Raw genomic sequence first — 23,548 nt, 5'->3', positions numbered from 1 at the left:
TCTGTCGAGACCTATTTAGAGAAACCCGTCGAAAGTAACTCATTTTCAAACGTTCTGCGATCTTGCCCTCTAGCAGCTTGCTTTTCTTGTGTGCTGCCAACAAATTTCGTTAGATGTTTGATGGAATCCGGATAGATTTCAGAGTCGCAGTAACCACCAGAACAATATAAATTTACAGTTAGTTAATGTGCATCAGTCATCGGTGAGAGTTCAGTTGAGTTTATCATCATATAATATAAATTTTTTAAACGTAGAGAAACTCGAGAATTTTTTTTGTGTGTCCATTGCTGAGAAACTTAGTATAATTTTTTTACTTTTAATATAACTTAATATTTTTGATATAATTTTAGTTAAATATTTATTTTGTTATTTTGTTTTACAATTTATCTTAAATTATATTAAAGAAATTATGAATATTTTTAAACATAATAAACTACATATTAATATATTTAATATTATTAATTAATTAGATTTTATACCATATATCATATTATCAATAATAAAATTATAAATACTAATATAATTAGAGAAAGTTTCACAATACAATTTTCAACTCTCATAATTTGTTTGATCATACTAATAAAATAAATTGGATTTTAAATTTATTCACTTGATCTTAATACATTATAACTAAAAAACATTTTTATATCAAAAATAACAAGGAAATAATTTAGTCTTTGATAATAAAATATCCACAATGTTGACTTTTCCAGTCTTATAATTCTTCCATTGTCGATACGAAAAAGACATATTTTTAATGTATGCAGAGAAAAAAAAAATAGGAGAAAGTATGGTATAAGTTGACCAACAAGTCTCTGTCACTTCCACACAAGATTTAATCCCATGTTTTGGATATCTTTCTGAGATAATTCTTAAGCACATAATTAATTCACTTGTATTTGCTATCTGTTCAAACAATAATTCGAAACTAATAAAATATTAAATATTACACAAAACATGATTATTAGAAGAAACAAAAAAAAAAATTAGATTAGAAAATGGTATATATAATCGTTTTTCTATTTAACTAAATATGTATATTATTGTATATTGTTAACGAAATTTATATCCCACTATATTAATTGGGAAGTACAAATATGAAACTAACCTTAAAATATATAAAAAAAATTACATTCATATGCCATTAGAAAAACATAATTAATTAATTAATCTTTATTAATTATTAATAAACAAAAAAAATCATTAACAGACCAAATTAAATTAAATCTACAAAAGTAAATAGAATCTATTCCAATCTAAACTAATTTGTACTTGAATATAAAAAAAATATTATTAAAAAATTAACAGCTAAGATTTTAAAAATCTAATCGAATAAAATCTACAACTACAAATTTTATCAACATTTTTTACCAGGACAAGTTAAAATTTTTATTAAAAAACTAATAGATAAAATCTATATCAGTTCCGTTTAACAGCTTAGATTTTAAAAATTAATAAATAACATAATAATAAAATAAATTATTACAAATTTTCATCAAAAAAAAAGTTCAGCGGCGGTTTTCCGCAGGTTAGTACCTAGTATTATATTATAATCTACCTTTTCGTGTATTTTTGTTTGTCACTAAATCAGTAATAGTGACTCACTAGCCTTCCTTGACTTGTCCTTCTCCTTCGTGAGCTATATTGTTTCGTTTCCACAATTCCACTGGCTTCTTATCTCTATCTTTCTTTCTAACAATACATAAGACCTTCACCAAGACGCTTCATTTTCTTTCTTTCTTTTTTTTCACTTGCAGCACAATGATCAATCTGTTTTTATCCCCAACAAAATCTATATCCCTTAGGATCATATTGATGCTCTTTGTTATCCCATCTTGTGTTTTCTCATCTAATGATCTTTACAGACACTGCAGTCAACCGATTAAATGCGGTAATCAGAACGGTCTCTTGTACCCATTCTGGATTCCTGGCAGAGAAGAGTGCGGCCATCCCGAGTTCAAGCTCGAGTGTAGCGCAAGATTTGCAGAGGTTAGTTTCTCCTCTGTAACGTTCAGAATCTTGGACGCTAAAAATGTCTCTGGTACCATAAGACTAGCCAGATCCGATCTTATCAACGATCTTTGTCCCTCTGCTCTTTTAAATGTTCCCTTCGTGGAAAACATCCTTTCATTTGCTCCCAACACCGATTTGATAACAATTTTTTACGGTTGTGACGTTTCACGGGTGGTTTATACTTATGGTGGCATGCTTGGTTGTACGAATGATAAGACTACTCTCAAAAGAAATTACTATGTGACGAGAAACCTCTCGTCTCCTCTACTTCAAGGGATCAGTTCATCTTTAAACGACTTCAGGAGATTTTGCGAAAGAAACGTTAGTATTCCCGCATCTGGACCTTCCCTCGACACACTACAGACAGGTCCGACTACAGTTAAACTAAAAAACGCTCTTGAAGATGGTTTTGAGCTTGGTCTTAACCAAGAATGTCAGATGTGCATAGGTTCTGGGGGTGCTTGTGGATATAATAAGACCTCAAGTGGATTCATCTGCTATTGTGTAGATGAACCACGTAATGGTACTTGCGGTTCAAGAAAAAATGGTAACATTTCTTGCTTATAGTTTCCTAATGTTTTTTTTTTTTATGAACCACCACTTAGGTAATGAGTTCATTTGGTGTCGTTCCATTGATGCAGGAATCGCTCATGGAGCTGGGGCAAAAATAATAGGTGCTTAACCTGACCTTATTGCTAAAGTATACCTGAGTAAATTCTGAAATTTTTTTATCTTGTAGAGATGATTATTTTTTTTCTTCTTACAATAGGTTCAGGAGTAGGTGTTATTCTGTTCATGGTCCTGGTTTTAACGTTGGTTCTACTAATTCTCCGAAAGAGAAGAACATCGCATGGTCTTAGTCAACAAAACCTCAAGACACTTCCACAACCAAGACTCAATGCACTGATTCCACTGAAGCAGTATAGTTACGCACAAGTGAAGAGAATTACAAATTCATTCGCGGAACAGATTGGGAGCGGCGGATTTGGAGTTGTCTATAAAGGAACCCTTTGTGATGGACGTTTTGTTGCAGTGAAGGTCTTGAAAGAGATAAAAGGTGATAATGGTGAAGACTTCATCAATGAAGTTGCAAGCATGAGTCAAACTTCTCATGTCAACATTGTTACTCTACTAGGATTCTGCTCTCAAGGTTCCAAGAGAGCAATTATTTATGAATTTCTGGAAAATGGGTGTCTTGATAAGTTCCTCTCAGACAAGATCTCAATGGATATAGATTGTACAACACTTTCAAGAATTGCGCTTGGAGTTGCACGTGGTTTAGAGTACTTGCACCATGGCTGCAAAACAAGGATTGTACATTTTGATATTAAACCACAGAATGTACTACTAGACGACAATCTTTGTCCCAAAGTTTCAGACTTTGGCCTTGCTAAGCTTTGTGAGAAGAAAGAGAGCATCTTGTCATTGCTAGACACAAGAGGTACAATAGGTTATATTGCACCTGAACTGTTTTCAAAAATGTACGGTAGAGCTTCCCACAAGTCAGACGTGTATAGCTACGGAATGTTGGTCCTTGAGATGATAGGAGCAACATGGAATAAAGAAAGACCTTCTCAAAACTCTGCATCGATCTTGAATGGGTATACAAGGATCTTGAGAAGGGAGACATTGGATTAAGGTTTATCGACAATAGAATCAACGGCAAAGATGAGAAGATAATCAAGAAGATGACATTGGTGGGTTTGTGGTGTATTCAATGTTCTCCATCAGATCGCCCAGCGATGAACAGAGTTGTAGAGATGATGGAAGGAAACATAGATGCTATTGAAGTCCCTCCTAGGCCTGTTTTCCAAATTCCATCAGCGCCTTTTGAAGAATCTTGTACGCTTTCGGAGGATACGTCGGGATGCGAAAGCAGAAAAATGCATTTATCAATTTAATATACCATCTACATTACTAGAGTGCTTTTAATATGATTTTCAATGTAATATTCTTATATTTAAACCATGTTATCCCTTATATATTAACCAGAGAGAGTGTACTAAGATCACCAACTTCATGCACAACATCAAAACAAACAAAATGAAAATTATGCATCAAAATGATAAATCTAAAGTTTTATTAAAGGCTCCTAATTATTTATTTTTTGCTTTTTTACTTTTCTTCCTTTTGCATCTCCTCTTACCTATTTGTACGAGTAACAATAAACCGCAAAATTTAGCACTGTAGACAAAGTTTATATTCTCCTGACAGAGAATACTAACTTTTGAAAGAGAAAAATTGTTAACACTATAATCTTATATTGTATAGTTTATATATGATTAGTATAGAGTTGGTGTATTTAGTTTCCCTTAGCTTAATACACTTAGTATATATAGACTTCTATTGTTTCTGATTCCAATTAACGAGAAATTAGATTCTTCTTTCATCTCTCTCTCTAACTGTCAACATGGTATCAGAGCAAGAACGTTAGTGAGAGAATCTTCTTCCGCTTCATTGAATTCGATTGATTCATCATCCGATCTTTCGATTTCTCTTTTGATTTCTCATTCGATCATCTTCTTCTCTTTGGGTTTCTCTTTCTTTTCTTTTTTGGAGCTCAAATCCAGCTCGATTTCACAAAATTGCTCCATGATGAGTGCGACGTTTAATCAAATTGCTTCTCTCTTCGTTGTACATCTCTTAATGGCGATTGCGGTGTTTGTTATCCTCGTCGTTGCTCTCGTAAGTGTTCTTGTTGCAATTTTCTCTGTTTGAGAGATTGGTGTTTTCCGATTTGCTTATGGTATCGTATTCTTGGTTATGACGAATTCAGTATCCGATTCGGCTCAACAACCTGATCAATATAATAATCCTTACTTCCTTCATGGCACTGATCATGCTGGATTAGTTTTAGTCTCGGATAGATTGACTACAGGTGCCGAGATTAACTCATGGCGAAGGTCCATGTGAATGGCTCTAAATGTCAGGAACAAATTGGGATTTATTGACGGTACGATCTCTAAACCATCATCTGATCACCGTGACTATGGTTCTTGGAGTCGTTGCAATGATATGGTATCTACTTGGTTGATGAATTCTGTGTCCAAGAAAATAGGCCAGAGTCTTTTGTTTATTCCAACTGCTGAAGGGATTTGGAAAGATATTATTTCGAGGTTTAAACAGGATGATGCTCCGAGAGTTTATGAAATAGAGCAGAAGCTGAGCTCACTTCATCAAGGAGCAATGGATGTGACTGCTTATTACACTGAATTGGTAACTCTTTGGGAGGAGCTTAAGAACTATGTAGAACTTCTATTTGTACTTGTGGCAAGTGTGAGTGTAGTGCTGCTTTGTTATGGGAGAAGTTGCAACAAAGGAGTCGGGTGACAAAATTTTTGATGGGACTAAATGACTCGTATGAAGCCACTCGTCGTCATATTTTGATGATAAAGCCCATGCCATCGATTGAGAATTCTTTTCACATGGTGACTGAAGATGAGAGGCAACAGAACATTGCTAAGCCTACTCGGACTGATGGTGTTGTTTTTCAAACTTCTGGTCCTCCTACTACAAATGTTTCTGATGTTTCTACTTATGCTGGACCACCTGATCATGTGGCTTATGCAGTTCAGAACTCCTATCGCCCAAGGCAATCTCGACCTCTCTGTACTCATTGTGGCATGTCAGGACATGTTGTTCAGAAGTGCTTCAAACTTCATGGTTATCCACATGGATACATTCCTGGTTTCAAGAGTATCTCTTCTGGTAATCATGCTCAACGACCACATTCACAGAGTCTTCCATCTAAGAGTCAGAACCAAGGTCCATCACAAGCTCAATATCAACAACCGAGGACTCATGTTGTTGCCAATGTCACATCGACGATGCCTTATGTTCCTCCACCGGCTTTGAATGCGATCAATCTGGATGTTAGTAAAATGAGTTCAGACCAGATGCAGACTCTGATTCAGCAATTTTCAGCTCACATGACTCTTCCAGAAAATCAGGCTCCTGCCAAGGTTTCTTCCATTTATGAACATGGTGCTATGGCTATTGAATCATCTGTTGGTACTATCCCTTTTCCTTCTTCTTCTCTTCGTTATGAACATGATCACCTTACTTTTCAACACCAATGCCTATCATCTCTTTATTCAAGTCTTCCACATGGTTCTTGGATTATAGACACTGGTGCCACAACGCATGTTTGTTCTGATATTGCATTGTTCAGTGAAACGGTACCAGTATCCGGTGTGACAGTCTCTTTACCGAATGCCACTAGAGTTGATATTGCACACACTGGCACAATTCATCTCTCGCATTCTCTCATCTTACATGATGTTTTACATGTTCCTTCTTTTAAATTTAACTTGATATTTGTTAGTAGTTTGTTAAAATCTAGCAATTGTTCTGCACATTTCTTTCCTAACTCATGTTTCATTCAGGAGTTTATTCAGGGCTTGATGATTGGTAGAGGCATCTTATTATATAATCTCTACATATTGCAACTTGATTCAACTGCATCTCATGCTTCGTCTTCCATCACACAACCTTCTCCTTTGTCTCATTTCTTTGGATCCTTGGTGGTTGATGGTGATCTTTGGCATGCTCGCCTTGGACATCCATCTGCTGACAAGTTACAACATATTCCGGGTACTGACTCCAAGTCTACGAAGTCTACATCTCCTTGTCATGTGTGTCATTTAGCTAAGCAAAAACGATTGTCATATGTGTCTAATAGTAAACTGTCAGCTTTACCATTTGATTTACTTCATTTAGATGTTTGGGGCCCTTTCTCAACAGAATCAGTCGATGGATTGTACTAGAGCTACTTGGTTGTATATGTTGAGAAATAAAAGTGATGTTTCTGCTAATTTTCAAGATTTTATACAAATGGTTCATACTCAATACAGCTCTACAATCAAAGTCATAACGAATCAACAATGCCCCTGAATTAGCATTTACAGATATTATTAAGAAAAATGGCATCTTGCATCAGTTTTCTTTGTGCTTACACCGCCTCAACAGAACTCTATAGTAGAAATAAAACATCAGCATCTCCTAAATGTGGCTAGAGCTTTACTTTTTCAGTCTAATGTCCCACTTGCATATTGGAGTGATTGTGTTTTAACTGCAGTTTTTCTAATCAATAGAACTCCATCTGCTCTGCTTCATCATGCTACGCCTTACGAATTACTTACTAAGCGAAAACCAGAGTATACTGTTCTTCGAGCCTTTGGTTTCTTGTGTTATGTTTCTACGTTGATGAAAGATCGTCATAAGTTCAGTCCTCGTGCTGATAGGTGTGTCTTCTTGGGGTATGCGTCTGGTTACAAAGGCTATAAAGTGTTGCATTTAGATACCAATACTATCTCCATATCTCATAATGTCATTTTTCATGAAACAATTTTCCACTTTCATGATGTCTCTGCATCTTTTCCTTCTGAGATTTTTAATTCCAAGATCTTACCAGTTTCGATTGATTTACCTGATGATGTGATGCATTCATTACCCATCCCTCTTGCAATGACGTCTCATGCATCATCAAAACATGTGCATACAACCTCTAGTGTTGTTCCGTTTACCATAGAGAGTGTTGCAGCAGACACTAGTGTCGTTCCTCTAAACAATGCTAGACCACGATGCACAGCTAAGGTACCGTGCTATTTGTCTGATTATCATTGTGCCCTTTCTCATCTTACATCACCTATTCCTCTTCCTAAAACACATAAAACTCCATATCCGCTTTCCTCAGTTCTTTCCTATAAACAGCTTAAATCTCCTTATCAGTCTATTGTCCTTTCTTTTTCTCTCGACACCGAACCTACCTCTTTTCAACAAGCCATCAAATGTAAGAAATGGACGAAGGCTATGGATGTGGAGCTAGATAATATGGAGGAGAGTGGGACGCTTGAGGTTGTTTCTCTACCTCCAGGTAAAAATGTAGTTGGTTGTAAATGGGTCTATACAATCAAATACAATGCCAATGGTAGTGTTGAGCGGTATAAGGATCGATTGGTAGCCAAGGGTTTTACTCAACACGAGGGAGTTGATTTCTTTGAAACTTTTTCACCAGTTGCTAAGATGGGTAGTGTGAAGTTTCTTCTTGGTTTGGCAGCTAAGCTAGGATGGAGTCTTTGCCAAATGGATGTCACAAGTGCTTTTTTGCACAGTGAACTTGATGAAGAAATATACATGAGTCTACCTCTTGGATATACTCCGGCTTCTGGGGTCTTACCTCCAAACCCTCTCTGCCGCTTGAACAAATCCATATATGGCCTAAAACAAGCCTCTCGTCAATGGTATAAGTGTTTCTTCTCTTGAACAATGGATTCACCCAGGCACCTTCTGAGAATACTTTATTTGTCAAAATGATTGATTCATCTTTTATAGCACTTTTAGTGTATGTTGATGACATCATGATTGTGAGTAATAGTGATGTAGAGGTCCTATCTATCAAAGCGATCCTTGCGAAGGCTTTCAAGATCAAGGATCTAGGACCGGCACGGTTCTTTTTGGGGCTTGAGATAGCTCGTAACTCATCTGGTATATCCGTTAGTCAGCGTAAGTACTGCTTGAATCTCTTGAGTGATACAGGTTATTTAGGCTGCAAGCCAAAGAATGTACCGATGGATCCTACTAAGGCGTTATTCAAGGACATTGGTGTACTTCTCTCTGCAGACGAGGCCAGTTCTTACAGAGCTTTAATCGGACGTCTATTGTACTTGACTATCACCCGACCTGATATCACTTTCGCTGTCAACAAATTGAGCCAGTATTTGTCTTGTCCTACTGATGCACATCTCCACGCGGCTCAGCATGTTCTTAAATATCTCAAGAGGAATCCGGGACAAGGTTTATTTTACTCTGCTCAGGATGATCTTCGATTGACTGCATTCTCTGATGCAGACTGGGGAACTTGTCTTGACAGTCGGCGATCAGTCAAAGGGCTATGTACTTTCTTAGGCTCTTCTCTTATTACTTGGAGGTCTAAAAAGCAGAAGATCGTCAGTAGCAGCAGTACTGAATCAGAGTACAGGGGAATGGCTTTAGCTTCTGATGAGTTGGTTTGGTTAACACAACTATTGCAGGCTTTCCATATCCCACTTCATGGACCACCGACGCTCTATTGTGATAACAAATCGGCCACTCACATTGCCAACAACCCTGTCTTTCACGAGCGCATCAAGCATATAGAAATTGACTTGCACCGTACACGAGATCGAGTGATCGCAGGAACTCAGCAAGTCTTCCACGTTTCCACAAGCAACCAACTTGCAGATATTCTTACCAAACCTCTGCAAGCTGGTCCATTTCACTCTCTTCTTGACATGATGTGTGTTTCAAGTCTTTTCCTTCCATCCACGGATTCCAGTTCAAAGACTTGAGGAAGGGGTGTTAACACTATAATCTTATATTGTATTGTATAGTTTATATATGATTAGTATAGAGTTGGTGTATTAATTTTCCCTTAGCTTAATACACTTAGTATATATAGACTTGTATTGTTTCTGATTCCAATTAATGAGAAATTAGATTCTTCTTTCATCTCTCTCTAACTGTCAACAAAAATTGAGCTAGTAAGATGTAACTACGGCAATAACTATTACATCTACAACATATATGTTTTACAGCTTGTAGGTACATTTTCTTTTAGGAAAAACGAATTAAGAAAGGAAATAGGTGCAAAAACAAAATTGGTTAATAAAATTAAGGATCCTCCGGATACGGAGCTGGATATCCGGCTCTGGCGTCTAATAAACGAGTAGCTGACCCGATTTATCAACGAGTAGCTTTCTTATAATCTCACTCACGCTAGAGACTTAAATTCCAAGAAAAGTCTTGGGAAAAAAGAGCGACACACAATGGCCAATATCTCTAATATCTCAGTTTCGTTTCTCTGAGTCAACTAATAAATACAAGTAGTGATAATAAAAGACTCCAAAGTCTCTCTGTATCTTTTCTTGGTCCTTCACAACCCTGATTCTTTCCAATTATTTATCTCTCTCTCTCTCTCTCTCTCTCTCTCTCTCTCTCTTTGTTTCCTCACAACACAAGGGACACGGTTCGTAGATCAAACGGATCATGTACTATCTCCCCACTTCTTGCCTGATCTACTTGTTCATTTTCTCCTTATTTCGCCCTCTTCTTTCTACTTCAAGTAGGTGTGAGACTCTTTTTCAGTGTGGGAACATTACCGCCGATTTCCCTTTCTGGGGAGGTGATCGTCACAAAGATTGCGGTCATCCATCGCTGGAGCTTCACTGCGACAAAACCAACAACACCTCTTTATTCATCTCAAAAGAAGAATACTATGTTTTTCATCTAAATCAAAAATTAAACACTCTTAAAATTGCCAGAGCAGAGCTTCTCAGCTCTTTTTGCTCCTCTTTTAACTTGGAAGCATCCTTGCCTCCCGAAACTTTTGAGCTTTCGCCAGCATACAAAAACCTAATCGTTTTCTACCTCTGCTTCTCTCCTACTGATAAACTCTCGAGTTATACATGCCCTGAGATAGGTCCTATCTTATTATCTTCTGAAAACCCTAAACACCATCTTACCTGCCTTTCAAGTTGCGCCGTGAACGTTCCTAGGAGTTTCGACACAAAAGATAAAGAGTTGAATATGACCAATTTGGAAAGGGTTTTAAAACAAGGATATGAGGTGAAGGTGAAGATCAATGAGAAGGCGTGTCAAAAATGTTCATCCTCTCATGGAATCTGTAGCTTCAACAAAAAAAATCCATATGAATTTAAATGCATTCCACTCCATCAACCAACTGGTAAGTGAAAATAGGTGATCGTCTTTTCCTCATTCTATATCATATGCAACCATAGTCCCTCTTTTTTAAGCCTTAAGTAAGAAATATCATTAGCAAGCATACTCCCAGTCTAAGTGATATCAACTACCATACTTTGGCAATATATCATCTAAAACTGAAATGACCTTTGGTGCCTTTCCATTGATGCAGGAATATTTTCTAAAGCGAAAACAGGTGATTGATCTTCTCCTATTCTTTAAAATATACGTACAAGTCTAATTTTCTTCCATAAGAACCACCACTGTCCCACACACCTTTGGATTCAGAGTAGTGTATTGAGTTCCAACTAACATTTGGTCTCGTTCAATAGATGCAGGAATCTCTTCTAAAGCGAAAATAGGTGATTAATTATCCTTCTTCTATTCTTTATATATAACCGTTTTTGATCTTCTTTAAAAAAGTTCTTAGCCAAACGATTTATGTTCTGCATTTTCTTCTTTCAGGTTCAGGAGTAGGTGTTACTCTGCTTCTGTTCCTGTTCTTAACAACATTGTTTCTCCAAATTCTCCGAAAGAGAAAGAGAAAAACATCACAAGCACTGGGTCAACAGAACGTCAAGGCACTTATTACACTTAAGCAGTATAGCTACACACAAGTGAAGAGAATTACAAACTCGTTCGCGGAAGAGGTAGGGAGAGGAGGATTCGGAACTGTGTACCGAGGAACCCTTTCTGATGGTTGTATGGTTGCAGTGAAGGTCTTGAAAGACTCGAAGGTAATAATGGTGAAGACTTTATAAATGAAGTTGCAAGCATGAGTCAAACTTCTCATGTCAATATTGTTACTCTACTAGGATTCTGCTCTGAAAGTTCGAAGCGAGCAATTATTTATGAGTTTTTGGAGAATGGGTCTCTTGATAATTTCATCTCAAGCAAGAAGTCATCAAATATGGACTGGAAGGAACTATATATGATCGCGTTAGGCATTGCTCGTGGTCTAGAGTACTTACACCATGGCTGCAGAACAAGGATTGTACATTTCGACATTAAACCACAAATGTACTATTAGATGAAAACCTTTCTCCCAAAGTGTCAGACTTTGGCCTTGCTAAGCTTTGCGAGAGGACTGAATCGATATTGTCACTGCTGGAGGCAAGAGGAACGATAGGTTACGTTGCACTGAAGTGTTTTCAAGTGTGTACGGTAGAGTCTCCCACAAGTCAGATGTGTATAGCTATTGGAATGTTGGTTCTTGAGATAATTGGAGCAAGGAACAGAGCACCAAATGAAGAGCCATCGTCAAGCACAAGCTCAACGTACTTTCCTGAATGGATATATAAGGATCTTGAGAAGGGATACAACGGAGGGCATATTGAGAATGGCATCAGCAGCGAAGAAGACAACGAGATAGCAAAGAAGATGACATTGGTAGGTTTGTGGTGTATTCAGCCTTGGCCATCAGATCGCCCAGCGATGAACAGGGTTGTAGAGATGATGGAAGGAAACTTGGATGCTCTTGAAGTACCTCCTAGACCTGTTTTGCAATGTTCCGTAGTGCCTCATTTCGAATCTTCCTGGATTTCAGAGGAAAATTCAATCTCCTCTTATTAGTCTTAGGTATGATCGCAAGCTTTTTAGTTTATGAGTAAATCTCTGTGGTTTAATCGTAATCGTAAACGTTGATCGAACACATGTTATTATTGAGCATGAAAGACCTCTGATATTAGATCGATTACATTCGTGTGTATTTGTTTGAGTCCGTTTCTAAACACTTGTTTTAGGGAGACAAGTGAAAGTCCTAAATCATGACAAACAGATATAGCAGCTGGTATTGTCCAGTTTTACACGCTAGTCCCTGTCAAACCCTTTTTTGATTTTTTCCAACAAAATTATGTTTTACTATTAGTACTCTTTGGGTTTAATTTTAGTTGTCGTTTTAAAGTTCAAGATTTTTGTTTCATAATAACTATCAGTTTTTTCAATCCAAATGTTTGGTAAAAATTCTAATTTTATCTCACATTTGGGATGCATATATATATATATATATATATATATATATATCTTAGAAAAGTTTCAATATGATTCAGTTGTTTTATATTTAATAGATTCAGTGAGGCATTGCTTCCTCCCGTTTAGTCTATCAACTTTGGAGTTATAATCTAATTAGTGTTTGGTTCACAAAAACATAATTTTTCAAGATAATATTTTCTTTATGTTCGATTCTACAATGGATGATGCTTAAATACAAGAAATAAACTTCTAAATTAGAACATGAAAGGTGGGCAAGAAAACACATTCACACTAATTAACTAAAGGGAGATTTGCACCCACACCTACTTTACATCCATCTTTTTTCACTTTCACCTACTTTCTATTTTTACTATACTTTTTCAAGTTTTTTTGTTTAGATATCATTTATTTTGGCAAAACTGCCTCTCTCCTCTTTCTTTCCTTCTTTCCTTTTTTTTATTATTGTTAACACTTTAAATGATTATCATAAAACAAATTATCTATTTATTTAATTATAATATGTTATGATTATATATTTTCTATATTTTAAAATACATATTGCTATATTTTTTTTATGAATTTTTAGATTATACAGTATCCATTTGTCATTGAACAATAAGTGGTTAATCAATTGCAGTATTATGTTATGTTATGATCTCTTTGCAAAGTTCATGTGTTACCCAAAACTCAAAGAACATAAAAAAAGAGCTTATGATGATTAGTTACAGACCTTAACTTGAAAAGAAAAATAAACAAAGTTTACTGGATAAATAAATTATGGATAGGTCTCCATTGGATTCATTCAAAACAAAGTAAATTTTTCCAAGGTTAGTCTCTTTTCCACCACCAGTTCGGAATGTGCGGCAATAACAAAGTATATTCATACATTAAGATTCATGATTTCCATCCAAGCCCATCCACTTAACTTTGACCACATGAACATTAACCCTAATTTGTTGACATATGTTTGTTGGACATGAGCACCTGCTTTCTTCTGCTATGATATCATTTAGTTTAGTTTGATCGCTACAAATGATAATCATGTGTATATGGTAGCATGGATACCATTGGTGTTTTGTTCATTCATATTTTGTAGGTATAGTATTGTTATTGTGGGATATCATTTAGTTTAGTTTGATCGCTACAAATGATAACCATGTGTACATGGTAGCATGGATACCATTGGTGTTTTGTTCATTCATATTCTGCAGGTATAGTATTGTTATTGTAGGGAGAAATAAATAGATAGTGGGGGAGTTACCAGAAAGATCATAGAAAGAAGTTTTTTCATCATCGTGTAGGAGTTAAATTTAAAAATTTTAATTACAAAAATTAGTAACTTTTTTATTATTTTCAGATAGCTTAACATATGTTGTTAATTTCTCGTTTATATATTATGTTAAATTATGCGACGTTAAGTGGCAATTACTTTTGTTTTTTTTGTTTTTTTTTACTTTAATTTTTCTTAAATGTGTAATTCAATTTTTTTTTTGTTTTGTAGAACAGAAAGAACTTGCTCTTTCTTTTACATTTAAACTGATAAATTTAAAATAATTTTGTGAAAATATATGGTAGAACACGTAAAATTTAAATTCATGAGTTGTTTATGTAACATTCGCGAACCAAGTATCGCATTTTTGGTCTGAGTGTCGATCGACACCCTTGGTGTATCGATCGACACCATGTTTTCTGGGTTGGTCGTGTTGGTTTTAATTGCCGTTTGGTTCGTTTTGGTTCAATTAGAAATCCCTAAACCGTGTATTTAAGGTAAAGGACGACCCAAGTCGAGGGTTTCTGTTGTTTTGGTCACCGTTGAGTGAGAAAAAGAGAAAAAAAGGAGAGAAAGCGTTGGAGAGTGTTTCTGTGAGATTTTGGCTTGTTCTTGGTGGTTTTTGGTGAGATTTGTGGCTGGGGAAGGAGAGTTGTTGCTGGGAACGAAGGAGAAGCTTGTGAAGGTGTTGTTTCCACCGTTTCTCAACCTAATCTTCATGTAAAAGAGGTGAGTTCTTGACCATGGTTGATCTAAGCATGAGATCTCTTTTGTTTGGCTGTTCTTTGTCTATTTGTGGTGTTTTCTTGCTTGGTTTTGTTGTTTTCGGGTTTCCCATAGGTTTCTGAGGCATTTGGGTGAGTTTGGGACGGTGTCGAGATGATTTGAAACGGAGGATCGACGTTCGTGTTCATGCAGTTCGCGTCTGTAGAAGCAGTGTTGATCGACACTCGGTCGACACCATGTTGTGCCAGGATCGATCGACACCGACTTAGCGTCGGTCGACACCAGTCTCATCCGAGACTTGTTTTCCTGGTTTGATGTATTGTTTGTATTTGTTTGCTTGCTTAAACATGAGTCTCAGATGCTTGTGTGTATAACTCAGTAGATGGGAAGACGGCCTCACTAAGATAATACTTACGCATCTCAATTGTTGTTTGTGGTGTGCAGGTAAAGGCAAAAGTGTGATCGTGGAATCATGGCGATGAGGAGGAGGATGATCTAGGGTCTCGTTTGTATGTTGTCGGATATATTGTTTATGTTGGAACCATGGATAGATTTATGCTAGGTTGTTGGATAGAATGGTTAAGATTGTTATGATTAATGTTATATGTTTTCCGATGTGCATGTTATTGGATGTTGGTTTATGATTGGTATTGCGGTTGGTTGGTAATGTGTGTGTTGGTTGTTTAATTAAGTAGTATGTGATGCTTAATTATATATAGTATTTATTATTAAAAAAAACGGGTCGGGTTGTTTCAGTTTAATTGAGAGTAATTTTAGGACTCTTTTAACTAAGATCATGAGAGGTGCGGTAGAGTAATTAGGATTTTATAGCATAAATATTATGTGTTTTAATATATTTTGGGAAATAAAAAGTAATAATTTTTTTTTCGGTAAATAAGATATTTGATTTTTTTTTAAATAAATTGTGACCGTTTTCTTAATTTGTTTTTGGATTTTTTTTGTTAATTACTAAATTATGAAAATAAAATCTGATGTGGAGAGAGAGAGAGGAGAGAGAGAATAGAAGGAGTGAGGGGTAATAGATAATTAAAATTGAGAAAAGTATATGAATAGTAGAAAATAGGTGTAGTTGTAAATAGTTTTAGAGAAAGTGGGTGTGAGTGCAAAATTCCCTGGACTAAACTCTTGGTCACGTCATCCTGTTCCTCACGTTGTGTCTCATCAGACTTGGTCAATTAGTTGCGAGCATGAGCAACACATTTGATATCAATATTGTTTCCCTGCTTGGATTCTGCTCTAAAGGTTTCAAAAGAGCAATTATTCGCATTGAAAAAGAAAAAACTATAACATTTGTCCTTATTGAACTCAACCATATATGTATGCGGTATAATGTTTTCATGGGTCTAAGAAAGCCAATAAAATATCTCAATCCTTCTTCCTCAGTTTATAGAGGATCTTGGGTCTCACCTACCTCTAGTCTTGTGCGTAAAATAATTATTAGTCTTTGATAACAAAAATGCACACAATGTTGATTTTTGTTTATCTAACAATTAGTCTTCTATGGCTGATAAGGAAAAGAAAACTATTTACTGTATGAAGAAAAACAAAATTTAGGAGAATAGGGTATATTAAGGGTTACCAGCAAGTCCCACTCAAGATTTAATTGTATGTTTTGGATCCTTTTGCGAGAAAATTGTTATGAAAAGACTTGTATGTGCTAAATACTAATATAAATAAACTAGAAGTCATTCCGTGCTATGTACCGATTTAGTTTACATTGTTGTTCAATTTTAATCATTTGGAGATTATTAGTTTTTATTTGTTTACTCAATAATGTTTACTTTTGTGATTTTAAAAATATACTGATCATATTAATTTTTTTGGGTTCATTTGTTTGAAGTTACTTGAGTTTTCATTTTATATATAGTATTAGAGTATTTCAACACATAGAAAAATTTTGATTACATAATAGAATGTTTATGGTTATTTTTTCCATTAGATTTTCAATACATATTAGAGCATCTGCATTGGTGAGAAATCCATTGAGTTTCTCATCATATAATATTATTTTTTTCAATGTAGAGAAATTTTGGAACCTCTTTCTAATATGAGAATTTGTTAGAAATAATATTTTTGAGATACTCCTTTTCAAAAATAACATTTTTTAATATTTTCATTTTTGTTCTCTTTTACACAAATTACAATATGTTAAACTAATTTTAAGAACTTTTTTATTAAGGTCTGGATTCTCTATTTAACATTTATGATATAGTTTTGATGGAGTAGAGTTTATTATTTGGATTTTAGAATTTAGAATTTATTCATTTTATACATTGAAAATATATATTTTTGAAAATAAACAACATGAAAAGTATTACTGAAAAGTGGCATAGGAAAATGGGTATTTTTAAAAATGCGATATTTGATACTAAGATTACTAAAAATATATGATACCAGTATACAATTAGCATATACTACTCACTAAAGAAGTCAAATTAATCAGAAATAGTATAGAAAAATGCCACTCATATCGTACCATGAGATAAAAAGACATCACAAGCTTAACAACATGGTTTTTTAAGCATATGATAGTAACATACAATTTTTCTTTTTTTATAATAGTTTAAAATATGTTTTTTCTTAGAGATGAAGACTAATAAGAAACTAAAATTATAATGGAGAGACTCATATGCATCGCCTAATAAGGAGAAGTTTTAGCCTGCTTTACCACATGAATGCCCAATAGAAGGAAAAAAATAGAGATTCTAAAATATAAAAAGGAACAAAGGCTAACATGTTCAACATATTAAATCATGATAGTTCATTTTTTCATGATGTAGTAACATTAACACAACCAACAATAAAAATAAAACAAGGTTAAGGCTCGATCCATAGGCCAAGCAAGTGAAGCCAAGGATTAGGGCATCAGTTTTTCTGGGGCATATTTTAGACCAAAAGTTTTAGGTCTTTTATGTAAGAAAAATAAAAATTATAAGTTCAGTTATGATTAGATTTTTATTAAAAGTTCAAAAAAAAATAGAAGTTCAAGTTTTATATAAGAAAATAGTAGATTATTCATGTAGATATATCCAATTTACGGATTAAATTTTATTAGGTTTATATAAAAACTTATTTCATCTTTTGAATTGTTGGTGAATGAGCATTAGATTAATGTTAATTAAACTTGTTGTTACTGATATTTAAAGTAAAATTCAATTTAGAAAACCAAATTTGAAACTCTAATAAAAAGGTTTCCATATTCGAAAAATTTTAAAACAGTAATGAGTTATTAGGATTTAGGCAAAATATGATATTTATTTTTGTATAAATGGTTAAATGAACATGAAAACATTGAAAAGACAAAGAAAAATGTGAGCAAGCAAAATGAACTACAATATGGAAATAATGAAAATAATTTTTTATATTATTATTTTTATAATTTATTCACAATAATGAAAAGGTTTTTTTTTTAACCTTGGCGTATGACATATAAAACTATCGCACCGGCCCATAAAGAGTAGGAAAGACATACATAAACATTCTAATGAATAAATAAATTTGTCAAACATTATCACATAATTTCTTTCTTCGTAGTATTAATGCAAAAAAATTTAAAAATTATCAATACCTATTAAATTTTGGAAAGATACATAAAAATAATATAATTCTTCACAGGAACCTAACACTGAAATTAAAATATGATGACTGAAATCTATATATACATTTTGGGAGACATTTAGCAAATAAATCCTGGAGTTGAAACCTATTTACAATCATGCCATTTACATTAAAAAAATTTAATTTATAATTTATTATTTATTAAATTATGATAATTTTTTTAATTTTACAGTTATTCCCTTATAATTGCAACTTTCCAAAAAAATCGGAACTACTACTATTTACATTAAATAGTAATTTGATAATTAATTAAATAAATATAACATTCCCTAACCTTGAAAAAAATCTAATCAAAATAATAATGTGTGATTCCTAGCATATTTTTTAATAAAATCTTTGTTCCGTGACCCGCCAAGCATGGCGGATGTGAACTATAGAACCAACACTAAAACTATTAGTTTATTTCATATACTATAGATTTGTAATCAAAGTTTAGGAAATTAACTTATAAATTATTTAGTATATGAGCTACAAAATATTACACATACTATAACACATTCTTAATATTCCCAAAAAAAAAAATTGTATACACATAAAATATACACTAACATATCATATATACAAACACATCTGCTTAATTCTAGAAAACAAAACAAATCTAAAATTTTATATTCTATCCAATAACAAATATGATGTAGTTAATTAGGTTACAAACAGTATAAAACGTAAGAAAAAGAAAAACATTTTAAACAAAATTATAAATTAATTAGGCAAAAGTTAATTAATTGGGAATTTAAAAACTAAATAAATTAAAAATTATTATTTAAATACAATGATTTATAATTTAGTCCCGCGGTGTACCGCGGGTAAAAACCTAGTTTCTTGTTAAAAAGAGAGTAATTAGGGATTGAATTCTAAATTTATGGAAAACGGAATGAATTCTATTTTTATGGAAAAAGAGTTAGTAAGATCTAATGAGGAATAAATGAGTAAGCAATTATCAAATTAATTACGGAAACATCCCACCATTAGATTATATAAGACTAAAGGCCATAAACTAAGCAGAAATGGAAACCCAAAATTTAAAATTTGAGCCAAAAATTTATGAATTGATAAGAGAATTTTGAGAACACAAAAACATCCCACAATCTAACATAATCTAGAATCTTTTCTTACCCATGAATCATTTATAAGATTGAAACCCAGAATTACTTTTTTTACATAATTTAGAATCTGTTTTTTGTCCGTGAATCATACATAAGATTGAAACTCATATTTATCATTTCAAAAGAAACTATGATCAATTTTTCATAGGATGAAACCACAAACTGATAAATGGTGGCTTTAGATCAGAAGACGCATAGAATTGGTTTTTACTGAAGAAGGAAAAAAGAAAATGTTGAGAGTTTTTTTTGTTTTATAGATCAGTTACTTAGGTCCAAAGTACAAATGAATATAGTTAATTAAGTCCAAACAACAAAATAAGACAGGTGTTAGACAGATAACACGCCAAATGTCATCTCTTTAGCAAAAGTTGAAAAAACTCTTCTCATATTATATAAGATAAGATATAATTTATATTATATAACAAATAAACATACAAAATATGACATAAAATGTGATTATTAAATAAATATATAATCAGATAAATTGTAATAGGCCTTTTTCGCATTATCTCTCATAAAATAAAATTAAGAAAATATTTGAAGGTGAAAATGTTTTCTTAACTTTAACAAGATTCCGTTTGGAAGTATGCCTGTAAGCCCGGTTAGACGGGTTTAAAATGTTTAAAACGATTTCATGAAAAAAATCAAATCATATCTCACATACATCGTCATATCACTTTCTCATTCCCTCTAAATGAAAAAGATAAAATGATAAAAATGTCTCTTCGAATACTGACTAAAAAAATGGTATTTACAATGCATAATAATAAAAATGTGATATTTTCGAAAATTGTCCGACGTCTTTTGTAGGATTTCTCGAAACACCAATGACAAATATCTCTCTATCTCAATTTCGTGTTTGTGTGTAATAATAGAGACTTCCAAGAGTCCTTCATGGGCATTACCGTTTCCACTTGCTTCTTATCCTTACAAGACATGCATACGCCAAGAAAGAAAAAAATAACGTACGTGAGATTTGGTTAGAAAGACCAAACATAGGTTCCTTTAGTCCAACTCTTACATTATATACAAAAGCCATTCACCAATCTCATCATCTCTTTTCTTCTTCTTCACGTACCATTTTTTCTTATGTTCACTTACAATAAGATAATCAGTCTTTCCCCGAAAAAATCTATGTCCATTAAAGTCATATGGTTGCTCTTTGTGATCCCATCTTGTGTTTTCTCAGCCAACGATCTTTATAGACACTGCAGTGAACCGTTTAACTGCGGCGATCAGACCGGTCTTTTGTACCCTTTCTGGATTCCTGGCAGAGAGGAATGTGGCCACCCGAAGTTCAAGCTCGAATGCAACACAAATTTCGCAGAGGTTAGTTTCTCCTCTGTGAAGTTCAGAATCTTAGACGCTGATTATATATCATGTAGGATAAGACTCGCCAGATCGGATTTTATCAACAATGTTTGCCCCCATGATCCTTTAAATGTGTCCTACATGGATAACGTCCTTCCGTTTGCTCCTAACACCGAGTTGCTAACAATTTATTACGGCTGCAACTTTTCACTTGAAGTTTATACTTTTGGTGGCATGATTGGTTGTCGGAGTGATGAAATTGTTCACAAAAGAAATTATTATGTGACAAGAAACCTCTCCTCTCCTTTACTCAAAGGAGTTGGTCTATCATTCAAAGAATTCGGGAGATTTTGCGAAAGAAACGTTAGTATTCCTGCATCTGGACATTCCCTCAACGCACTGCAAACAAGTCCGAGTGTAGAAAATCTAGGGAAGGCTCTTGAAGACGGTTTTGAGCTTGCACTTGACCAAGAGTGTGTGACGTGCATAGGTTCTGGGGGTGCTTGTGGATATAATAAGAGCTCAAGTGGATTCATCTGTTATTGTGTCGATGAACCACATAATGGTACTTGCGGTTCAAGGAAAAATGGTATTCCCTCTGTCCCATTAAATAAGAGTTTTAGGTTTTTTTTTATTTCTTCCATTTTATAAGATTTTCTCAAATTTTTATGGATAACTTATATTAATTAAACTATTTAATTATGACTATCGGAATTCTGCAGTACTCCCTCTATTCCATTCTATAAGTCTTTTAGCAAAAACACAATGTTGAAGAAAACATAAATATTTTGTTATTTTTACATAAAACTTATTATTAAACATTTATCCAAAAGAAAATTAACCAATAGGAAAAAAAAACTGAAAAATACAAATGGTCATATATAACATACTAAATAAACATAAATGATGCATAGAAATCTGGAAAAAATATTATAAGATGGAACAAAAACAAAAGCCTGAGAAAAAAATTTAAAAAAAAAAAATATAAGATGGAACAGGGGGAATATATTTTTCTATTAAAATAAATATTGTTTTTAATAAAACGAGAGAGGAAGTAACATTTCTTGCCTACATATTCTAGCTTCCTAATGTTTTTTTAATAAGAACCACCATTTGGGTATTGAGTGCCAAATGAACTTTGGTGTCGTTCCATTGATGCAGGAATCTCTTATGGAGCTGAAGCAAAAATAGGTGCTTAACTTTTTCCTATTCTTAAAGTATACCTAATGCGATTTTGAATTGTTTATCTTTTCTTAGACACATGATTTAATTTTTTTCTTACATTAGGTTCAGGAGTAGGTGGCACTCTGTTCCTGGTCCTGGTTTTAACGTTGTTTCTCCTAATTCTACGAAAGAGAAGAACATCGCATGATCTTGGTCAACAAAACCTCAAGACACTTATTCCACAACCAAGACTCAAAGAACTTATTACACTGAAGCAGTATAGTTACGCACAAGTGAAGAGAATTACAAATTCATTCTCGGAACAGATTGGGAGAGGAGGATTTGGAATTGTGTATAGAGGAACCCTTTGTGATGGAAGTTTGGTTGCAGTGAAGGTTTTTAAAAACCTAATGGGTGATAATGGCGAAGACTTCATCAATGAAGTTGCAAGCATGAGTCAAACTTCCCATGTCAACATTGTTACCCTCCTAGGATTCTGCTCTGAAGGTTCCAAGAGAGCAATTATTTACGAATATCTCGAAAATGGGTCTCTTGATAAGTTCATCACAGAGAAGACCTCCATGGATATAGATTGGGCGACAATATCTAGAATTGCGCTTGGAGTTGGTCGTGGTTTAGAGTACTTGCACCATGGCTGCAAAACAAGGATTGTACATTTTGACATAAAACCTCAAAATGTACTCTTAGATGAAAATTTTATCCCCAAAGTTTCTGATTTTGGCCTTGCTAAGCTTTGCGAGAAGAAAGAGAGCATCTTGTCATTGCTAGACACAAGAGGTACAATAGGGTACATTGCGCCCGAGTTATTTTCAAGAATGTACGGTAGAGTTTCCCACAAGTCAGATGTGTATAGCTACGGAATGTTGGTTCTTGAGATGATAGGAGCAAGAAATCAAGAAACGGCTGCTCAAAGCTCTGTATCGAACACAAGCTCAATGTACTTTCCTGAATGGATATACAAGGATCTTGACAAGGGACACTCAGGAAGGCTTATGGAGAATGGAATCAGCATCAAAGAAGAGGAGCTAGTAAAGAAGATGACACTGGTGGGTTTGTGGTGTATTCAATCTTCCCCATCAGATCGCCCAGCGATGAACAGAGTTGTAGAGATGTTGGAAGGAAACGTCGATGCTATTGAAGTCCCTCCTAAGCCTTTTTTTCAAATTCCATCAGCGCCTTTTGAAGAATCTTCTTTGCTTTTAGAGGATATATCGGGTTCCACTTCCACAGATAAATATGTTCCATAAATGTCGCATAAAGAAAGAAACCTCATTGAACAATCACAAAAGCAGAAAATGCATTTATCAAAGTAGTACACACCATCAACAAAATTATCAATGTAATATTCTTATATTCAAACCATGTCATTATCCTTTATATATTAACTACAGAGAGTGCACTAAGAGCATCCCCATTGCTAAGGTACCTTTCGAGTCTTTTAGTCTTAGATGTATCATTTTTTTGTTTTATTATTTATAAAAATTTTAAATTATCTTAGAAAATAAACTTATTATGTGAAGACACGTGTGGAATGGGTTTCTAAACTAGATACTAAATTAATCAAACTATTTATGTCTCTAAATTATCT

The 23,548-nt window shown here is 34.1% G+C and overlaps 4 pseudogenes across 3 annotated transcripts; all 4 read left to right on the top strand.

Moving 5' to 3' along the window:
* The first annotated feature begins 1,667 nt into the window (after positions 1-1,667).
* On the top strand, positions 1,668-4,024 carry LOC104701279 (LEAF RUST 10 DISEASE-RESISTANCE LOCUS RECEPTOR-LIKE PROTEIN KINASE-like 2.7; annotated as a pseudogene). Its single transcript, XR_015562103.1, has 4 exons — positions 1,668-2,380; positions 2,462-2,560; positions 2,655-2,687; positions 2,783-4,024. The product of XR_015562103.1 is annotated as an LEAF RUST 10 DISEASE-RESISTANCE LOCUS RECEPTOR-LIKE PROTEIN KINASE-like 2.7 (transcript).
* A 752-nt stretch (positions 4,025-4,776) lies between these two features.
* On the top strand, positions 4,777-6,427 carry LOC147941418 (uncharacterized; annotated as a pseudogene).
* Positions 6,428-9,895: 3,468 nt separating this feature from the next.
* On the top strand, positions 9,896-12,460 carry LOC147941417 (LEAF RUST 10 DISEASE-RESISTANCE LOCUS RECEPTOR-LIKE PROTEIN KINASE-like 2.4; annotated as a pseudogene). Its single transcript, XR_015562105.1, has 4 exons — positions 9,896-10,735; positions 10,925-10,948; positions 11,085-11,114; positions 11,218-12,460. The product of XR_015562105.1 is annotated as an LEAF RUST 10 DISEASE-RESISTANCE LOCUS RECEPTOR-LIKE PROTEIN KINASE-like 2.4 (transcript).
* A 7,985-nt stretch (positions 12,461-20,445) lies between these two features.
* LOC104787689 (LEAF RUST 10 DISEASE-RESISTANCE LOCUS RECEPTOR-LIKE PROTEIN KINASE-like 2.5) lies at positions 20,446-23,360 on the top strand (annotated as a pseudogene). Its single transcript, XR_015562101.1, has 3 exons — positions 20,446-21,364; positions 21,937-21,966; positions 22,063-23,360. The product of XR_015562101.1 is annotated as an LEAF RUST 10 DISEASE-RESISTANCE LOCUS RECEPTOR-LIKE PROTEIN KINASE-like 2.5 (transcript).
* The last annotated feature ends 188 nt before the right edge of the window (positions 23,361-23,548 follow it).

This window comes from Camelina sativa, chromosome 7 (assembly GCF_030686135.1).
Source record: "Camelina sativa cultivar CO46 ecotype springtype chromosome 7, ASM3068613v1".
NCBI lineage: Eukaryota > Viridiplantae > Streptophyta > Magnoliopsida > Brassicales > Brassicaceae > Camelina > Camelina sativa.
This window is presented reverse-complemented; position numbering and strand designations above follow the sequence as displayed.